We start from the raw sequence: 21278 nt of genomic DNA, 5'->3' as shown, positions 1-21278 counted from the left end.
ATCTTACTTATTCCTTTTACACAGTGCTTTATTCCAGCACTGTGCCTGAGTAGTTCACACACACACACACACACACACACACACACACTCTTCATGGTTGCCTCCATTTCAGAGATAAGAAAAGTGATATTTAGAAATATTAAATGTCCCAAGTTACACAGCTAGAAAGCAGCAGATTTGAAGCTCAAGCTTAGGTCTTTTTGACTCCAAAGTCTACACATATATGTGTATGGTTTATACAATAACATTCTTAAAACCAGTCACTATTCTAGTATGAAAAATATTGTATGTATCGACATAAACTTGTGCTTTCACGTCTTATATCCTGGCTGAAATACAACCAAAAATAAGTTAGAAAAAGAGTATTTTTTTCATGGTAGTTGCTAAAACAAGGCAGCTTTACTTACCTTGAAAATTAATTTGGGAAAAATTTTCATTGTAAATCCCTTTTAGCTTCCTAATCCTCACCTCCTGAGGGATTTGAAGAATAAGCATAAATTATCTCATTTCATATGAATTCCTTCTTATCCCCTCCTCCCATTTATACCTCCCATTCCTACCACTGCTCTACTTTGCCTTTTGTTCAAGGATCATTTTAAATGTCAATTTGTATCTTTTTTTACCAGACCATGAGCAGCAGTATTCATTTCACTTCCTCCTCTGTTCCTAGAATACTACTGTGCATAGGGAAGCTTCTCAATAGATAGTTGTTGCGATGAAATGAATCATCTCAGATCTTGATCCCAAAAGAGCTGATACTTGCTTTAATTTATTTCATGAGCATTCTTTCACCTTGCTACAATGACAACCTACTGCTCCCATATCCAATGCTCACCTTTTTCCTAAACTCATAATTCCCTGTAAATTTTAGCATCAAATCACATGTACGGCAGGAAGTAGTCAGGACATCAGGCACCCTGTCCACTTGCTATAACACGACCCAGCTCACAAGTTCCTGTCTAGTATTGCTTTACTATTTCCCTGAAGAGAGTTACACAGTTTAGGCTTTCTCTGAACACTGATACAGAACTGCCCAACACTCATGAAAGTTTGCATTACGGAAGTACTCTACCCTGTCTGTCTAAGATTATATACTGCTAACATGTGAGTCTATAAATCACAGATGGTCTGAAAGAGGCATTCTAACTCTTAATGTATGTTTTAGTATATTCTAAATCTGAGCACCACTGTCACAGAAACTGTATTTGCCATTAACCTTAGCAGTCAATGACCTTGTGTCACCAGGTCTCCAAAGCATTTATCATTATATCCCACCACTTCCACCCTCCTTACCTCCAAATATGTTGTATGTTGCCATATTTTGTTTTCAGGCCCTCCAGGATTGGAGGGTATAAGGTTCTCTATAAAAGTAATCAATATACCATTAATCTGAATGTCTTGATACTTGTCATAAGGGACAAAATTATTTTCTTTCCAATCTCAGCCTGTTAATCTTACCTAGAAGCCTTTGTCCCAACCTACATCATTTTTCTCCCATAACAACCTTTATAGGGATTTTTTTTTGTTAGAACTTTTATAGCCCTTACTCATAAATCATCTACTTAGGCCCCTAATCATTTAATTTTCCTCTTCAGTTAACTCTCTCTAGGTAGTATAAATCAGATGATCACATTACGTATTTGCATAATTTCCCCAAAGTGAATCAAAGAATTTCTCACAAATATGGTCCCACTAACCATTCTCACAGCTCCAGAGAGAAGACATGAGGGAAAATAGATGTGTTTATGTATGGAGGAAACTTAGTCATTACTGAAACAAGCATTTCAGTAAAAAGTGGGTTTGGACCTAAATATTATCTACACAAACCAGACTGGCTAAATTTTACAATATCAGGCCACTAGATGTGTTTCTGGGGAAAACAGGACATGCTTTCATCCATTCTTCCACTCTTGAAAATACAGAGTCCCCACGTTACTTCACAGAGCAGCCTCAGGTTTCCTCAGAAACAACTCGCCACAAGGCCTCTGGTGAGCGTTACCATGACACGTGTTTTGTGGGTATTGATCCTGGCTTGTTCTGGCCCTTTGAACCCCCCCCACCACCTGATTCTAGATCAATCTGCACGATGCTCTACATCTTGAGACACGCAACAGAGAAGTGGTTAAAAGCACTGGACTTACTCTTGAATTTGAAACTCACTTCTACCACTTGAACAAGTTTCTTCGTGCTCCCATCTTGTTGTTTCTTCAGCTGCACGATGACGGTTAGTAATAGTCCTCACAGGACTTTTGTGAGGTTGAAATTACAGAATGTGACCATAAAGCCTCTGGCACTGTGTCTAGGACGGTACTTGCTAAGGAATATTGACTATTTATCATTATCATTATTTTTGTCACGCACACTGCCCGGGCTAAACTGCTAATCCACTAACAGGTATAGCTTCAGGTAAACCCTCTTTGTGTCCTGATGAAGTACATGTAACGAGTTTGGGGTCCCCCCACCCTCCCTTCTCCCCAGCCACAACTTCCTTCCTCCCTGTTCAAGTCCAGAGGAAAGGACTTGAGCATCCAGATTTCTTCACAGGTCCCCCTTCAGTCAGCAATAATGCCTGAGGCCTCATAGTCTGTACCCCATTTAAGTACCAATTATAACAATCTCTTAGTACCTGGTTCTACTACCATTGATCCAGTGCCATAATTTTCTAGCACAATGCCTCAGCACAGAACTGTGTAATCCAGGGATTTAAAGATAGAGCCCTTTTAAAGAAGCAAAACACAGGTTTGGAGGAGATTCTAGCTACCATAGCCCATGAGCTTCCCTCAGGGCTGCTTTAAAAGAAACGATTTTTGCCCTGATGCTCACAGAGACACCTGGGATTATTCTAGCAATTAGCGATGATGACTTTTTATTTTTTTCTCTTTTTGCTCCTGCTAAAACTGCCTGCTTGTCCTTGGAGGCCATTGACAAGACATAAGAAATACCTTCTGGGTCTTGACTATTTAATTTCCAGGTGTTTATTCAGTGTACTCCTGTAATTTTTGTGAACTGGATGGAACCACATAAAGCTTCTACATTTGCATTACTAATTAAATTACTCAAAATAAACACCACTGTAATCTAATATAAGGTGGGAATTTATCGTTCAAAGAGACAAGAGACAAAAAAGCTACAACAAGCAAGTGAACGAACACTTACAGTTTAACTGTATGTGGACTAGAGTTTAACCAGGGCAGTGACGGTGATAAAAATAATGATAATGATAAAAGAGTCAATATTCATTACCAAGTACCATGCTAGACATAGTGCAAGATCCTCTACATGCATTGTCTCACCTCATGCCTGTCTGAAGTGCTCCTGCAGGCACGATTCAGAAAACAATATTATCCTCAGTCTCCGTGGAGTAGCATGGAGGTACCTCTCAGAGGACAATAATCCATCTGCAGAGACTGTCCTCATTCTCAGAGTCCAAAAGGTAGCTTGTCCAAGGTCAAATTAAAAGGGGCAGGAGAATCTAAAAGTCATAGTCTAACCTCTTAAATTTCTAGCAAATACAGCATCAAAAATGCCCTTAATGATTCAAGTTTTAACTCTATAATCCACCATGAAAAGAAAATACTGGACTCTCATACATTTTCTAGCTCAAAGTCTGGCTTTACTAAAAGTCCAGTTGACCACAATTTAAGTGGGATTTACTCACCCTCATGTTTCTAGTTAAACATCTATGCAACATAAATAAAGATGAAAAAAAAAAATATATATATATATATATGGAGCCACAGGTTAATTTAAAAGTGAAAAACCATGAGAGGAATAGCCATTTATTGAATAAAATGTTGGGCTATAACAGTGGTTCTTAACTGGGGGCAATTTTTCTCCCCAAGGGACATTTGGCAGTGTCTAGAGACAGTCTGGGTTGTCACAAATCAGGAGCAGGGGACACTACTGGCATCTAGTGGGTAGAGAACAGCGACGCGGCTAAACGCCCTCGCACAGGATGCACAGGACAACCTAAAGGATTACGCAGTCCATACTGTCAATACTGCTGATGTTGAGAAATCCTAGCCTGGGAAAATATAAAATTCCTTGCTACAATTATATTCCCAATTCTCTACAACTCCTCCAGAGAGAGGGTTACACAGCTCTCCTCTGCAGATAAAGTGAAAAATCTGGGGAGAAAATCAGTCATGTTTCAATATCATTCCTTCTGGACCAGTGTGAAGCAACCAGTTGGGAGAGTTAAAGGTAGGGAATAGGCAGATCTTGAAGAGACAGGGGGAAAACTCAGGACTGGCTCTGAAGGAAAAAATCACTAGGGAGGGGTCCCCCAAGTTCCTTTAATCCTGGTCCTTCTTCTTCCTGGCATCTCCCACTCTCAGCATTCCCCACCAGATGCTCCCTGTACAGAGGCTGTCCAATATAGACCCTCTTGATGATCTTTCAGTCAAAGAAACTAATCCGTTATTGGACAGTACTTATCTAGAATGTGTCCTATGTTTAAAGAGGGTGAGAACAAAGACTGAGCATCTTTGTACCAAGCCTGAAGCTAAGTGCTTTACATGCACTATCACAACAGAACTGTGAAACAGGTATTCTCAGCCTCATTCTACAGATGAAGTATCTGAGGCTCAGCGTAATTAAATAACCAACCTAAGATCATACAGTTAACAGCTGGTGAAGCTGAATTCAAACCCAGATCTCTCTGACCCTGAAGCCACAGCGTTTTCACTTTACCACACCGCTTCCTAGGTCATGTTTTGTTTTCTTCTATTAACTGGTGCATGCATCCAGAAGTCCCTGAAGGGCTCACCTTACTGGTAGCAATTGCAGACATATATCCACTTTGTTTAGACACATCTTCCAATGAGCAGGTCCATCATTGCCCATTAACCAAAACGTTCAACCACCTATTCAGTGTCACCACTAGGAGAACTTCGAAATATAACTCAGGCAGACAAGTGTTCCTAAGATGAACTGCCAATCAATACCATTTATGAATAAGTATTATAATTATAAGCTGAAGCCTGACTTGTTTTAATATATTCAGCAGCATAACTGAAACATCAGTTCCCTGCCCATCTTGTCTGACCCTGAATCAGGTCACTTTTATCCCCTTGGACTTCATAAATGCAATAAGTCATATCTCTATAAATTATTTCCTTACAGGGCACCAGGAATGATGTGTGCTCATAGAGAAATACCTAGGAGGCGTAGGGGCCTCTAAAAATCCTCATCTTTATTCCATGGGTTCTTAATTCATGAATGGGTTTTAAGAGATCCATGTTTGTAAAATTTCATAGGAGTATTTTTCATATAATTTATATAAGCTTTCTTCGAATCTTCAAAGGTAACTATGGTTCCTGAATTTAGAAATAGTACTCACCTACCCTACAGAGCTTGCAATATAATCTTTGCTCCTACTCCATTATCCTGAATTACAGTATAAAGGACTTAACTCCTTAATACTAGCTTAGGGTACTGGGTACATGAGAACAGGAAGCATCCTTGGATCTATAATCCTCTATCACTACATGTTCAAAGGTTCTGGGGATCCCATGGTTTTCACCAAGAAACCATCTCATCCACTGGTGCTGGTCACTTATTGGCGGTAAATATCTTTAAAATCAATAAAATCTTAGCCCAAAGAGTAACTTTCTAAGGGTGTAATTTTAGACACTGGGGACAATGAGGGAGATATTGAGACCTCAAATCATAGCACCTAAGACAATCATTCGGCTTTACTTTAAAGCCAGTCTTTTCCCCAAACTATGGAAAACATTTTCTTCATATGGTACTTTAAGCAGAACATTAAAGAAGATTTTTTATAATCTGAAGAGTTGTTGAAAAGTAGGATTTTCATATTGTTAATACGTAGAAGAATTCCTTGAATTTTCTATCTTGGGCTTATTTCTCAATAGATTCATGACTGGCATTTGAATTATTCACCACTATTTACACTCAGCAATTCTCCCCAATGTGGTCTGATCACCTCGGAAAGGCTATATTATCTATCAGGCAAGGAAAAAAATCAGTAATATCAGGTAACTGAAATGATTTTGTAAGTACTATGACATGGTTTTCTATAATGTCACATTAACTATGAGCATAAAAGAGGACTGGGAATAAATCGAGCTCACAGCATTAAGTAGATCCCTTTTCAGCATATGGGAAAGAAATCATGCAATATCTATCATGTTACATATACCAGGATGCCTATTGCTATCAGAAATGTGAGGCTGGGAATCTCTGAATTTCAAAAATCTCAGGAAAACAAGACAGGAAGTGTGGTAGATGGTATAGATTGGAGCAATGGCCCCTGCTCTAGACCTCTTCCTCCATCCATACCTTTTACCATGTGATTCTGTAATTCTTCCCATAAGTGAAGTAGAATAAATCTCCTTGGCCCTCTGACTTCATGCTTGGCCATGTGGCTTGCTTTGGTCAATAGAACAAAGCAGTGGCGACAGTAGTGGTCAGTTCTGATATGAGGCAATAAAAAATCTGGTATGGTTCTGCTTGCTCCCTTGACCTCTGCATCTCTGTGTGAAGAGCACGCCCAGCCTGCCGGTCCCAGGAGGAAGATGAGAGACCTGTGGACCAGAGCCATAGCAGGTAGCTGCCCTTATCAAGCTCTTTCTAGATGAGCCAAGCCCCCACCTCTGCAGACATGATGTGAGAAACAAATGCTTGTTGTTGAATGCTAGGGGTGTTTTGTGCCATTATGCTGTATTACTGTGGCCACAGTTGACTGATACAGGTGGGTATCTGTTTTGTGTTCCAAGATGACTTTAAATGCAAAGTTAAGAAAGTTAACAAATAATGATGACTGGGTTTCACCTTGAAATGCACCAAAAATAGAAAAATTAGAAACAAGGAAACCAGGGGGAAAAAAGATTAAAAAAATAATAATAAATGGCTCGTTCAATTGGCTTTCATTTCGAGGATGATAACAGAGAAGAATCCAGTTCTCTTGGTGAAACTCAGGGACTACGGCTTGACACTTTTAATTAAAAAGACAGTAAAAAATTAACACAGAACTCTTCCCACTTTGCTCCAAGGCAGCTCATGAAAGATTGTTGCTTTGCTATCAGAATGCATAATTTCTATGTCCAGGCCCATTTGCTTAGCCTTCTACAGGAAAGATTGTGAACGTCGGTGCCTCCAGTGAGAAACTGTCCCAGAGAGGCTTAATTTCCTCAGCACTGATAACGTAAAAGCAATTTGGCAGAATAAATTAGTGGATGAATCCAAAGCACAAATTTTTGATCTTCTGCCATATTCCTGATGGAAATCAAAACAGTCCAAATATTTTTCACTACCAAGAATGGAAAGAGGCTTATTTGAAAAGGCACAATCTTGTTTTATCTTCTAAAGAAACACCTTGTGAGACGCTGTGTGCGTGTGTATGTGTGTTGCGTGCTTCTAAACACTAGTCTACATACAAATCACCATGAGATGATGTTAAAAGTAGATTCTGACGTACTAGGGAGGGAGTGGGTTCCAAGAGTCTGAATTTCTAAAAAGCTCCCGTGTGGGCTGATTCTGCTGGTCCAGATACCTCTAGAGAATTATTCTTTACCTCTGAGCAGTCTCTGTATAAGGAAGTTATCCTGAACTTCAGGACTGATTTTCAGTTCTAGGAGAGAGTACAATGCAGCAGGAGGAACAGAGTTTAGAGTCAGCCTAGTTGGTTAAGTAGAAGGATTTAAATCTTGCCTATCTAATCAACTTGCAGTATGTTTTTAGGCACTCTATTACATATCAGCCTCCACTTCTTTGCCAATAAAATGGAAATAACCACCATGGGAAAGGAGTCAACCTATAGAAAATCTCACTAACCAGTCATCAGTCAATAATGGGAGGTCCTATCTTTTAATACAGTAACATTTCAAATAATCATAATCTCACTTTCCTTAATGTACTGGCCTATGTTGTATGTTTGGAGAAGTGTTTACCCTTGTTCTGTTTCATGTTTGTTTGTTTATTTTGTGATAAAATGCTTTAATCATAAAGAGACATGGAAAGAAGACTTTTGGAGATGTCTGATATGTATAAGTCCTAAGTCATTCAATAAAATTTAATTGAAGGGCACAGCACAAAAACTGTGATTAGCGCTTTGAAGTAGAGAAAGACAAGATTTCACACCCTCAAGGGAGCTAAATTCTAGAAAGAATCAGATTGCATTTTGTATGGCATTATCTCCTCTTGAATCTGCTGAAGACTTCCAGTATTCTGGGACTGAATATGTATCTTTCATTATTAACTTTCTTGTGCTTTTAAGAGGTATTGGGCTTTGTAGAATCAAAAGAAATTTCTTTTTCCATAGAAGTGGATTTTAGAAGCTATCTTGACCAGCTACTCTGTTGTATAGAAAAAGTTAAGAAATCTTCACACCTTTCAAAGTGGATTCTTCCATATTAAGCATTCCTAAATATATCTCTGGCAAAATGTCTTTTGAAACTACTAGGACAAAATAAAGGCAAATGATATCACTAAACAATTCTTGGTGTATATTTTTGGATGGAAGGAAATTGTTGAACGGATGGATTCTTGGAAATAACTTCTTAGTTCTTGAACCTTAGGCAAATCATTTACTGTCACTAAATCTCACAACCCTCATCTGTAAAATGGAAACTAAGAATATCTACTTTATATAAATAGGAGGAACATAATAATTTCTTAATAAATGATGGCAGTTACTTGTTATTCCTTGATCACTTTACCTTACTCTTTTCTTGTAAGATACCAGGTATCTCAAGCCAATAAAAGTTAGAAAAATTGGTTCAAAAGGTTTTTACCTTGTAGTCTCTTATGTAAAAGACAAACATGGACATGGAGGTTTACTGTACATGGAAGTTTTTATTAAGTTCAATCATTACTCTTCAGCTTGTGAGCACACTCTCTTTGTGGACCCCTACTTACTTTCTCACATAGATCTTATTTCCCAGATAAGATACATATCTACCTTGTTGTTAGGAAGAATCTTCTCCCCTGGAATCAGAAAGCCCCGCCCTACATACTGAGCCTGCCCCTCACCATGTACAGTCACTTGTGCCAGCAGCTGCCAGAACTGCCCAACAGAGTCCTTAAATAATAATAACAAAGCCTACAGCTATGGAAAATCACATAGTTGGAAGGCTTCTCAGGAAATGAATTGCAGATATATGAAATCTAGACTCAGGGGCGGGATATTTTTTTCAGCTCTGAATGCCAACCCTAGGCTTCTCTAAGTTTGTAACTCAATTATAAACACTCCTATTATATATCTACAGAATTGTAACTGGATTAAACCAAAGGGTAGCCAACCCATTCGTTACCTTTTAATACTGGTGTGTAAAAGTCATTGAGAATGTGGGAATTCGAGAATTTTTATATTTTTGCAAAAGTTGCTTTCCTTAATAAACAGGTTTTAGATTCCCAGTCTAACCAACTGCCTCCATTTATTGAGCACCTACTGTGCTCTAAATACATATTTATCTTATTTGACCATTACAATAACTTTATAAAGTATATACAGTTTTATCATCCCAATTTACATATGAAGAAACTGAGACCCAGAGCAGTTGAATATAATTTTGTCCAGTCAGAGAACTATGAAGTGGTAGAGCTAAGATTTATACAGTCTCTCTGACTTCGGGGCCAGTACTAGCTCCAACATAGAAAATTGTTTTTATAATATCACACCGATATATTAAGAAAGGGCCCTTTTTTTCTGGAAAGTGAATTTTACTTTAGAATTGATGACATAGGGAAAATTAAATAAAAAGCAATCTGCAGGCCACCTCTAGCTTTTCCCTCCAAATTTTTATGAAAGTTGCTCATGAAATATTTGGCTGATTTGTGTTTATCGTACTATCCATACACCCCCTATCTGATATTTAAGAGAGATCATGAGCTAATAAGCAGTAGAATATCAAGACGGTGCAGCCAAAAATAAAAATAAAAAACTACATGAAGACAAGTTTGTCTTATTAGTAATAAAATAAGAAATCCCAAACAAGGAAACTCTACCTTAAAGAGATCTACTTTGCTAGGAAAATAGGTCCTTAAGATCTCTTCGGGGCAGGATTGGAAAGGGAATGCATAGAGGTGGTAGCCCGAGGAAGGAGAGATGCTGCCCAAGAGATAAGGAGGAAGATGAGAGAAAAACAAGAACCGAGGGTGGGAGCTGGAAGAGAGGAAAAACGCTGGATGGGGAATGTACAGGGTGAAATGCAGCATGCTTTCGGAGGGGACCACAGCCCATGACCTCAAGGATTTTCAACAGAGACTAATTAAAAGTATTGGAACTCATGAAGAGGTGGAATCCTTGTCATGACTGATGATAACTGAACAAGAGAACATACGACTTTGGGTCACATCTAGAAAATAAGTCAGCTATTCTTCAGCACCACAAGAGAACAGGACTCAGACTGCACCAAGGGGTGGGAGAAATTAGACCTTTGATTCCTCTGAAATTGCCAGCATTTAAACCTCTCACATGGCCCATGCCTTATTTGTCTCGATAACACGGCCCTGTCCTCATCCTATAGCTCCTATTAGATGATTAAAAATAAGTACACGGTGGCAAGATTCACTTTAGAATCATCTTTGTTTACCCTTTGATGTCTAGCAGAGAAAGAGCTCAATACATGTTTATGGTAATGAATAATTAATGAATGTTCACACATATTTGGAATCTAAGTATGTCCTTGGACAATTTATGTAAACTTTCTGAGCCTTAGTTTCTCCAAATATGAAATTGAGATAGTAGTACCCACTTCACAGGGCTCATGTAAAGGTTTAAAGGAATAATTTTTCCATTTTGCATGCATGCATGTATGAAATGCACTTCAGCATTTGGCACAGTATTTGGAATGTGGAAAGTGCACAAATCATAGGTGTTAGCTGGTATATTTAAGGTGTAAATACTTTTTAAAGACCTGTTGACTTTGATCTGAAGTCCAATTCCATAGACTGGAAATTCAGAGCTCTCATAATATTCCGGCCAGTCCCCAAGTTTGGCTCTTATCTCTCTCTGCTTCCTTCCTATACCCAAGCTTGATATTATTCAGAATTAATGTGAGTGTAAAATAGGGTTCCTTCACAACTTCTCTAATTACCTTTTCCCATCTTCACACACATACACCAGCATTTATGCGCTTTTGAGAAAATTCAGTATTTGAGGGTTATGGGCAGTGTCACCTTGCACATCACGCAGCACCCCTATCATCGTACGAGCCTTATGACCCTCTTCCCTCTTCCTCTACCCTCCCTCTGAGGAGTGGCAAGAAAATCTGTTCCCTTCAGTGGTACAGGGCAGGAAAGCTCATATTTATGCCCATGGAGTCCAGCCTTCCACTCTAATGCTTTTCCCCACAAATATAGGTGTTTTCCCTATGGAATTCTGGTGAAGAAAACATTCTACATTCTGATATGTTATTACTAATAGAATAAGGAACTCCCCGATGGTGAGTTTCACTAAGCCTGTAATAAGTTTACCAGGGCAGCTACTGAGTCTTTTCCTTCCCTAGGATTCTTCACAAAGAGATGTAGATTAATGTGTATGTGCAAAGGGAGCTTGAGGTGCTCTATTTTTCAACTGGCCTAATAATATAAGACCTTGCATTTACAATAGTGGTGTTGCATAAATGATCTCAGGTAGTTGGATTCACCAAAGCTCAGAAAGCTTCAGATACCTAATTAGCAGCAGAACAAAGAAGAAACTGAGTCTCCTGACCCCAGTCCTATGTTCTTCCCACTACAAACTACATTACAGCCAGTACCCTAGCTCAAAGGAGTAAGCCTCTGTAGACCTCTGATTAGAGACCAGGAAGTGCCCTCCTTCCTGATCAAGGCTGACCTCAAAGTTCTAACTCATTTATTTCTATTTTAGTTCTTCCAAAAAAAAAAAAAAAAAAAGGAAAAGAGAGAGAGAAGGGAGATGCTTTTCTTTTTAAATGATGCAGTGTTTGGAAACATCCCCAAGAAGGTTCTTTCCTTTTTTTAAAAATAAATCTCAGGGTTTGGTTTTGTTTGTTTGTTTGTTTGTTTTTGGTGAGGTTACTCTTCAAAAGGACCCAATGCACTTGGGTTGTGCAGCCATCTGCCACTACATGCTCAACTATTGTGGTTAAAAAAAATCTGGCCACCCTGCCTTTGATATAGAAGAACCACATAGGGTTGAGTCATACGCTGTGGAGAGAACACAGCTAATTATGGGATATGCTGGGCCCAGAGAAGATGTTAACTGCTACATAATTACAACTGCAATCCAAGGGGAAAGAGTCATGGAAATCCAGTTAATATAAAGAAGTCAACATAAAATTACTAAATTCTAAGCCACAAACTGCTGAAATATAATTCCATTCTTGAACATTTATTCCCAGGATCTTCCAAACTTAAGGTCTAGTTTGTCACCAAGGATGTCCATAATCCTGCAGCACTTTATTACCATTAAGTGAAATATTGTTTAACAATGCTGTGTTTTGATGATTGGAATGAAGATGAAAGAATGGCACCAGTTGCAGAGACACAAGACCTTGGTTCTAGCCACAACTTGCCGATTAAAAAAGGCAAGAGACCCTGTTCAAGTCACTTCATTTGGGGAGGCGGAAAGGATGGAGGGAGGTTAGTTAAGAGAGCATCTGAAGTTTTCCCTTACGACAAATAGAAATAGTCCATTTCAAAAGAGTTATTGATCATCAAGTTCACATCAGGCAAGTATTTGGAATTCAAAGATGAATAAAACGTAGTCTAATAGCCAATTTCACGAGGTTATTACACTTTGAGTGTTCCATAATTTAGAAAGCTCATGACAGTAACAGAAACTATACCGTTTGGGCATTTCAATTTTTGTTTTCTTAAATTCAACTCAAATTCCATGAAGCAAAATAACTTCTCATGAGCAGTGTATTAAGAAGTTGAATGGTGGAAAAGAAGAAATAAAGCTTTCATGGGCAGTATTTCATGGTCGCGTTCGATGATGCCTAGACTATGTTCTGCAACATTCTATGTGTAGGACATGAGGCTACAGGCTGAAAACAGACAAGAAAGCAAAGGCATTTAAAAGAACCCTAGCACAGTAGTTGGTGTTTTATATAGGCATATGTGTGTGCATGTGTATGTGCACGTGTGTGGAGTTCCATCCCTCGGGGGTAGAACGGTGTGACATATATGAGTCAGAATCATATAAAGAACCCAAGTCACACCATAAAGTTCTCATTCAGTGGCTCTGTGGTGATACTCTTGACTTTGTTTTTAAAATAACAACTTTGTTGTGATATAATTTATATACCATCTAACTCACTCTTTTAAAGTATACAATTCAATGATTGTTAGTCGATTCAAAAAACTGTGCAACCATCACCACTATCTAGTTTCAGAACAATCTCATGACACCAAAAAGTAACCTTGCTACCTCAGGACTATCCGTAGTCACACCCAATTCCTCCTTCCCCCATCCCTTGCCAACCATGTCCTTATGTCTCAAAGGATAACTAGAAAGAAGAAAATGAGTTTCTTGTCAGGCCTACTAATTACTTAATTCCTGATGCTCCAGAAAAATGGTAAACAACTAAAGACTATGAATTCCTACTTACATGCATTAGGAGATGTGCTGGGTTCAGGAAAATGCAAAATTAAGTAGATAAACACTAAAATTATGATACCACGTGGGATTTCAGTTTATTTTCTCAGACCAATTCCAGAGAGCTTTCAGAAAGTTCCCTATGAGAATTTTGCTTTGAAAGACTTAATGTGCTGCCCAACTAATACAGGAGATAACTCAACAGGTACACGCTCTCCGAGGATTCTTGGAAAAACATCTTGAGCTGACCTTTTAACATGGACCCAGTATCTGCCTGGAGCCTGCTGGAGACATGTGAGAGACACTAAAGCTTTGACAAGGAATTCAAAGATCCACTGCTTCCCAGAGCTGCTGCGGAGGGCCAGACTTCTGGAGGCTGTCACCACTGCTATCCGTTGGAAGTCATAGTAGCTGTCACTCTTACAGTGAGAGCCCATTGATGGGAGCCCCTCCTGGAAACAGCAGAAGCATTTTCAAGCTGGTGGCACTATATTGTCCAACATGACACGGTTCATGCATCAGTCAGGATTGAACTCAACGGCATGTATCAAAAATCCAGTTATAGCATATTAACCAGTAAGAGTTTATTTTTCTCATGTTAACAAGGTCCAGAGGAGGGAAGTTCAGGGCTGTCGCAGCTGCTCATGAAAGTCCTCAAACACCAAAACTCATTCCAGCTTTCTTAGCTGCATGTAGCTGTTGCCCTTTCTGCTTCCCTCATCTTTCTGACTACCGCTCAGGTGAAGGCAGAACAAGAATCTTACAACCATAAGAATGATAGTGTCACAGTTTGAGACCAAAAAAACCACCCAAAACCAAAAACAACTCCTCAAAAGCTAAAACAAAAATGACAGCTCCTCCAAAAGCTCTATCCAATAGACTTCTGCTCACATTTCTTTAGCCAAAACCAGGTCATATGGTGAGGACAGGCTTGGCTACAAGGAATTCCTTAGAGGAAAATAGAGAGTGTTGCTTCTCTACTAAAAAGTGGGTTGCATTAATTGGAAGCAGAGAGAAGGAATATGCAGGAAAGTAGCAGTGTCTCAGTGTTTGCCACCATGAGTTTTTTTTTTTTTTTTTAACATCCTCATAGCTACATCTAAGCATAAAACCTGATCCAAAGATCACAGGTTTTTTATTTAGGTACAAGAAATTATTGACGAGTGCTAATTCCAATTCAAAGCTTCTAGTTATTTTCTATGTTACTCTAGGAGATTGCAACTCAGAAAAAAAAAATATATATATATGTTTGACACTGTACGTTTTTAAGATGATGGTCCTGCCTCAGAAATGTATGAAGCCCCAGTAAGTATAATGCTTTGCATACAGAGGTCTGCATTTCTTCTGAAGTATGAATGGGATGGTTTTGAAAAATGAAGTTACTTTTACCCCCAAAGTCTGGCAAACTAATCTAAAATGTACAGCATCTCCCAAGTAACCATGCAAAGCTAGCATCAGGTTGCCTAAGCAAAGACTTCAGTATAAACAAGAAGCTCAAATCAAATGTCTTCTTCAAAGTGTCTAAACAGTGAAGGAAAATAGAGAATACTGAAGGACTTTCGCACAGAACTGTGATGCTCTCACCCACAGATGGTGGGATGCTGAGGGACATCTAGCTTATGAATGTGAAGAGAGGATCCTGCAGCATGTTCCTTGGGCCCAGGGAGAAGGAAGTTACTCTCTGTCATGGCATAATTGTGTCCCCTGAAATTTATACGTTGAAGTCCTAACCCCCATATCTCGGAATGTGACTTTATTTTGAAATAGGGTCATTGCAGATGTAATTAGTTAAGATGAGGAATACTGGAGCAGGTGGGGCCCTAATCCAATATAACTGGTGTCCTTATAAAAAGGGGAAATTTGGACACAGACAAGCACACAGGGACAGAGGCATGTGACGATGAAGGTAGAGATTGGGGTGATGCTTACACAAGCCAAGGAACCCCAAAGAATGTCAGCAAAACACCAAAAGCTAGGAGAGAGGCATGAAACTGAATGTCTCTCTCACAGTTCTCAGAAGGAAGCAACTTTGCTGAGTCCTTGATCTTGGCCTTCTACCCTTCAGAACTGTAAGACAATACATTTCTATTCTTTAAGACACCCAGTTTGTTGCACTTTGTTACCACAGTCCTAGCAAACTAACAGAAAGATGATGATGCTTGGCTTTAGATTTTTTCACCAAGAAAACAGATCTGAAGGCTACAGACCTAAGCAAATAGTTATTTTCCACAGTGTCAACTATGCACTTTATGCATTCTGATTGTTGGGCAAACTTACTAAGTTAATCTACAAAAGAAATACAGAAAGGTTGTGACCTTGAATCCTGAAAAGTCTCTCTAGTTTGTGTTTATGAATTTCCATATGGAAATTGTTTTGTGGGATATTGGGGGAAGCCATAGTTGGAATCAGAAGCTAAAGTCCGATTCTCTACTATGCTGATTAATTCGTTGAAGGACTTTGGCAAATGACTTATACTCTCAAATTCAGTTTTGATTAACTTTAAAATGTGGACAATATCTAGCCCAAAGGAATGTTCTGAAGATGAAATGAGGCGATGTAACACACACAGTTCTGTGGCTGGCACTTAGTAATCTTTCAAGAAGTTGTAATAATGCTAATACTTCTGAATTGGATCTACAGAGAGTGTTGTAGCAGAAGAAAACATGATTTCTGAACCACAGTCAACTCTCAATAATCTATGATTAGAATAAAAGGTTATTATAGGAAGGAAGACCATTAATAAATATCTAAAAACTGTGGTTTCCAAAATGAAATTTTTTACTGTTTTTCATTATAGAACTTATATATGCTCATTGTAAAATTTTAAAATGATATAAATATGTATAAGGTAGAATTATAATTTTATACTTCCCAACTCCAAGGTGAGTGCTTGTTTTTCATATTTCTTTAAATATGTCTGTGGTGTTTAATAGAAATTATTACAAATTATTTTAAATAAAAATGGATCATATCCTATATGCTTACAACAGATTGATTCACCTCTGTTCAATAATATAGCTTCGGGCTTCCCTGGTGGCGCAGTGGTTGAGAATCCGCCTGCCGATGCAGGAGACACGGGTTCGTGCCCTGGTCCGGGAAGATCCCACATGCCGCGGAGCAACTAAGCCCGTGAGCCATGGCCGCCAGGCCTGCGCGTCCGGAGCCTGTGCTCCGCAACGGGAGAGGCCACAACAGTGAGAGGCCCGCATACCGCCAAAAAAAAAAAAAAATAAATAAAAATAAAAAAAATAATAATAATAATATAGCTTCAACCTTTCATGCCATTACATACAACAAACCATCTCTCATTGTTTCAAAATGCTGTATAATAACTATGTTACACGGAGATACAAAAATTTATTTACTCAAGCTGTTTCAACATTCAGATCTGCTTGCAATTTATAAAATTCACAACACTATAATAAGTAAAAACTACACTTTGGAGATTGGATCTATTTTCTCCAATCTTTTAAAAAGAAAATAAGGCATTGTTGGAAAGAAGAAAAGGAAAAGTGAAAAGTTTATTAATTTATCTAATAATTTTGGTGTATATAATGTCAAATAATATATTTGTAGGTTGTCTTGTTGAGTTTTACTAATAATTTTTCTGAATGAGAATTAACTGAATTGGGTGGCACTCTCGGAGTCATGTGTTCACAGTTTTAGATAAAAGCTATACAATCCAATAAAACTGGTCTTCATTGAAAATGTGATGATCTAATCTAAATAATCTAGTCCCAGGTTTTCATAATTTTTCCAACATTTTGACATCCTGCAGGAATCCCATTGTGAATCGCTTTTAGAGCCAAATGGCAAAGCTTCTCAAATGATATGTCCAGAACTCACCCAGGCAGACATCCTAGGCTCTTGGTTTCATTTTGCAGATGAAATGAGGCAGGGTTTAGACTTAACATTCATTAAGGGAGAGAAGAGAAATATTTTTCTTCACTGTTAACTTTGGGAGTGTTGAGCAATGCAAACATTTTAGAGGCACCAGTTCTTGATAACATGCTGGCAGACATCCTGTGCAAGGAGACACCCTTGCTTGGAAAAATGACTCTCTTTTCTCTAGCGGGTCTACATATACTATGTGGTTTCAACCAAAACTCCACTGAGATTTTTCAACAGGATATTTACTAGCTGTTCCCAAAGTTAACAAAAAGAGTACCTTCCAAGAATAGCCAAAAAATTCTGTATCAAAAGAAACGAAACTCAATGTACCAAATCAAAATATAAAGTGACAGTTATTAAGACATTGGGGTGACTGTCGAGAATAGACAAATAAATTGGAACAGAATATAAAAGTGTGGAAATGAACATATATAACAATGTATTATGTGATAAAGGTGATGGTTCAATTTAGAGGTAAAATTATGTGTTACTTAAATGGCAGTTGGAAAAAGTAGATATCTATTTGAAAAAAATAAGCTCTATATTTCATTAAATACACAAATGAAAGCCTTAAATGTATAAAAGAAGCTTCAAAAAGCATTAGAAGGAAACAGATGCTAAGAAGACTATTAATAAATTATGGCTTGAATTATGAACATAAAGCACTAGAAAAAACTATAGGAGATATATATCTATATATATAGATATGAAAGTCTTTCAAAGTAGCACACAAAACTCAAAGAGTACATATAGAAACACTGGTAGATTTTACTAAATCTTTCAAATTAGATACTTTGAAAGACATCATAAAGATCTTCAGGGCTTCCCTGGTGGCGCATTGGTTGGGAGTCCGCCTGCCGATGCAGGGGACACGGGTTCGTGCCCCGGTCCGGGAGGATCCCACGTGCCGCGGAGCGGCTGGGCCCGTGAGCCATGGCCGCTGAGCCTGCGCCCCGGAGCCTGTGCTCCGCAGCGGGAGAGGTTGCAGCAGTGAGAGGCCCGCGTACCGCAAAAAAAAAAAAAAAAAAAAAAAAGAAGATCTTCAAAAAACAAGGAACAGTGGGGTGGAAATATCAATATTCATAATATTAATAGCTCTTATATGCCTAAGAATAACGCACTGAAATCACTAGGAAAACGCACAAAGGATTTGGACAGTTCAAAAAAAGACGAGAGTTGGGCTCCCCTGGTGGCGCAGGGGTTGAGAGTCCGCCTGCCGATGCAGGGAGCACGGGTTCGTGTCCCGGTCCGGGAGGATCCCGCGTGCCGCGGAGCGGCTGGGCCCGTGAGCCAAGGCCGCTGGGCCTGAGCGTCCGGCGCCTGTGCTCCGCAGTGGGAGAGGCCACAACAGTGAGAGGCCCGCGTACCGAAAAAAAAAGACGAGAGCAAATCACCAATGAATATTAAAAGATATTCAACCTTGTGGTTACCGAGGAACTAGAAATAATTAAAACAACACTAAGATGACATTTTTCACCCATTGGATGTACAAAAATTAAAAAATAATATCTGGGGCTTCCCTGGTGGCGCACTGGTTGAGAGTCCGCCTGCCGATGCAGGGGACACGGGTTCGTGCCCCGGTCCGGGAAGATCCCACATGCCGCGGAGCGGCTGGGACCGTGAGCCATGGACGCTGAGCCTGCGCGTCCGGAGCCTGTGCTCCGCAACGGGAGAGGCCACAACAGTGAGAGGCCCGCGTACCGCAAAAAAAAAAAAAAATAATAATAATATCTGGTGATGACAGAAGTGCAGGAAAATGGACACTTTCATGCACTCGATGCAAGAGCGCAAACAGAGCCTTTTTGCAATGTAACTTCATAATGTTCATCACATTCAAATGCATTTATAATTTGGCCCAGTGGTCTCGCCTTTCAGTTTCTCTCCCACAGGCCTATTCACTAATGCTTAAAGATATTTGTGCAAGGGTGTTATTGCACTGTTATTTTCCTAATTACCTGTGAAGCACATGCCAACGACATAAAACACATAAAATGATTGACAAGATGACCAGAGGCCTCAAAGGGGCAAAAACACCCGGGAGAAACCTGGCTTGAGTAAACACTGTACAACGCAATTCACTAAAAATGGCTGGAGGAGATACAGCATAGAAAGAAATCACATTTTTTCAGACTCTCCCTCATTTCAAAGAAAGACCTAAACCTCATATATAAAACACCTGAGTCAGGCTTCTGTTTTGTACCCTAAATTGTGCTTCTTTTCCACACAAAATCAAGGCACTCCTTAAGAAAACTTAAATGAATAAGAGGTTTTACATCAGTGCCTTCTAGTTCTGATGTCAAAAGCTAAAATGAATAATGACTATCTTCAACTGAAACACTCTCAGGGCAGTAAACAAAGTCACATGTTTACTCAAGCTAGAGGTAAAGCTATCGTCAAGGAAACATTGTTCCTTTGGCCACAGTCAGAATTATATCCTCACCAATAAATGTCTATAATATTCTTTTCTCTGCTTCTTGTTAAAGGTTCATGCAGTTCTAACTTCTTCAGCCATGTTTATCCACCTAATTACATGGTACAACCTGCATTTGGAAGGCTAGTTCAATTTCATTATAGTTTCCTACAGCCAAAACAAAAATATCTATTTAAACTCACCCCTGAATGAAAAATAACTACCGTTTTCCTATTCAATTGATACCAATATTGGATTTGAGCACTAAAATGATGAAAGATGCCTATCTGAGCAGAGGATAAGAAATTTTAGGCTCAAAGAAAATCACCACAGCCTTTCTTCAAAATGGGTTCATCAGTAGGCTGCAAAACTCTGTTTTTGGATCACCAGGAAGACACTATTCCAAGTCCTTCTAACCACACATCTGCTCCAACCACTCCTGATGCTGCAGTCTGTATATTTGGCTTCTCCTACCCCCCCAAAACCAAAGGACCATGTCTATCCCAGGATGCTACATGCTTCACTTTCTAACAGTTAGCACTCCCAGACCCCTCTGGATTCCTGGCATAGTATGCTTGTATGCTCTTAGAGCTACTTGCAAATGGAGGCTCCACTTACCTGTGTTGTGAAGTACTGGATATCCAGGAACATAATGATTAAGGCTTAGGACATAAAGTTTGACGGCTGAAGGAAATCCCAGCTCTGCCGTGTACCTTGTATGTCCTTGAGCACATTATTTAATCTCCCTCATCATCAGTTTCTTTACCTGTAAAATGGGAATAATAAAAGCACTTATAGGGTTGCCAAGAACATTAAATAGACTAGTATTGTGTCTGGAACATGAAAAGTACAGAAAACTTAGCTCTAATTGCTAGATTCTCATTATCTACCTGCACACCGTGCCTTAGTCAGACTTAGCAAAACAGGTTACACAAATTCCCACAAGGCCAAGGGACTGCTTGCAGGTTTCCCCAGGCTGTGGGCAAGTACACAGCACTGAAGGCAATTCCACCAAGCAGGAAGTGAGCTGGAGAAGTTCCACCCAGACTCCCAGTCATGCCTGCCTCTCCATTTTCTATTTCACTTTATGGGGAACCAGATAAAAAGGACATTATTTCCACAGCTCTATGCCACTGTGTGCACATCTACTTTGTAAAACCAGGCTTTCTGCAGCCCTAGTTGTGCACACATGTGTCCATTGCCAGATTGTGAACCTGAACCAAGTTCTGTCTCAGAGAGGTGAGAGAAAGACACCTATTTATTTGATCATTCCTTCTCCTTGGAATCCTAATGGTTGCTTTAAGTGGCTCTGAGAAAAGTTGTTGTACATGTAGGATCTGAATTAAGTCTGGCCAGCCTGCTGCTGCTATACTAATTCTATATTTTCTCTTTGGTTTTTCCACAGTCACACTTAAAAGAATCAAAGTTCATGCAGAAAGTATTCTAATAGCT

The 21278-nt window shown here is 39.2% G+C and overlaps 1 protein-coding gene across 10 annotated transcripts in view; it reads right to left on the bottom strand.

The window, feature by feature from the left end:
- Positions 1–21278, bottom strand: part of COLEC10 (collectin subfamily member 10) — a 432701-nt gene that overhangs the window by 270139 nt on the left and 141284 nt on the right. For 7 of the 10 annotated variants that reach the window (XM_067017928.1, XM_067017927.1, XM_067017926.1 and 4 more), the window contains one exon: positions 20445–20592. The exons of 2 other annotated variants lie outside the window; for them this stretch is intronic. The gene's annotated coding sequence lies outside the window, so the exon portion shown is untranslated. The remainder of the gene's footprint in view (positions 1–20444; positions 20593–21278) is intronic. One more of the 10 variants, XM_067017923.1, reaches the window with a different exon arrangement.

The sequence above is a fragment of the Kogia breviceps genome, chromosome 17 (assembly GCF_026419965.1).
Source record: "Kogia breviceps isolate mKogBre1 chromosome 17, mKogBre1 haplotype 1, whole genome shotgun sequence".
In the NCBI taxonomy this organism is placed as follows: domain Eukaryota; kingdom Metazoa; phylum Chordata; class Mammalia; order Artiodactyla; family Physeteridae; genus Kogia; species Kogia breviceps.
The sequence above is the reverse complement of the archived record's forward strand: the minus strand, read 5'-3'. Positions and strand labels throughout refer to the sequence as shown.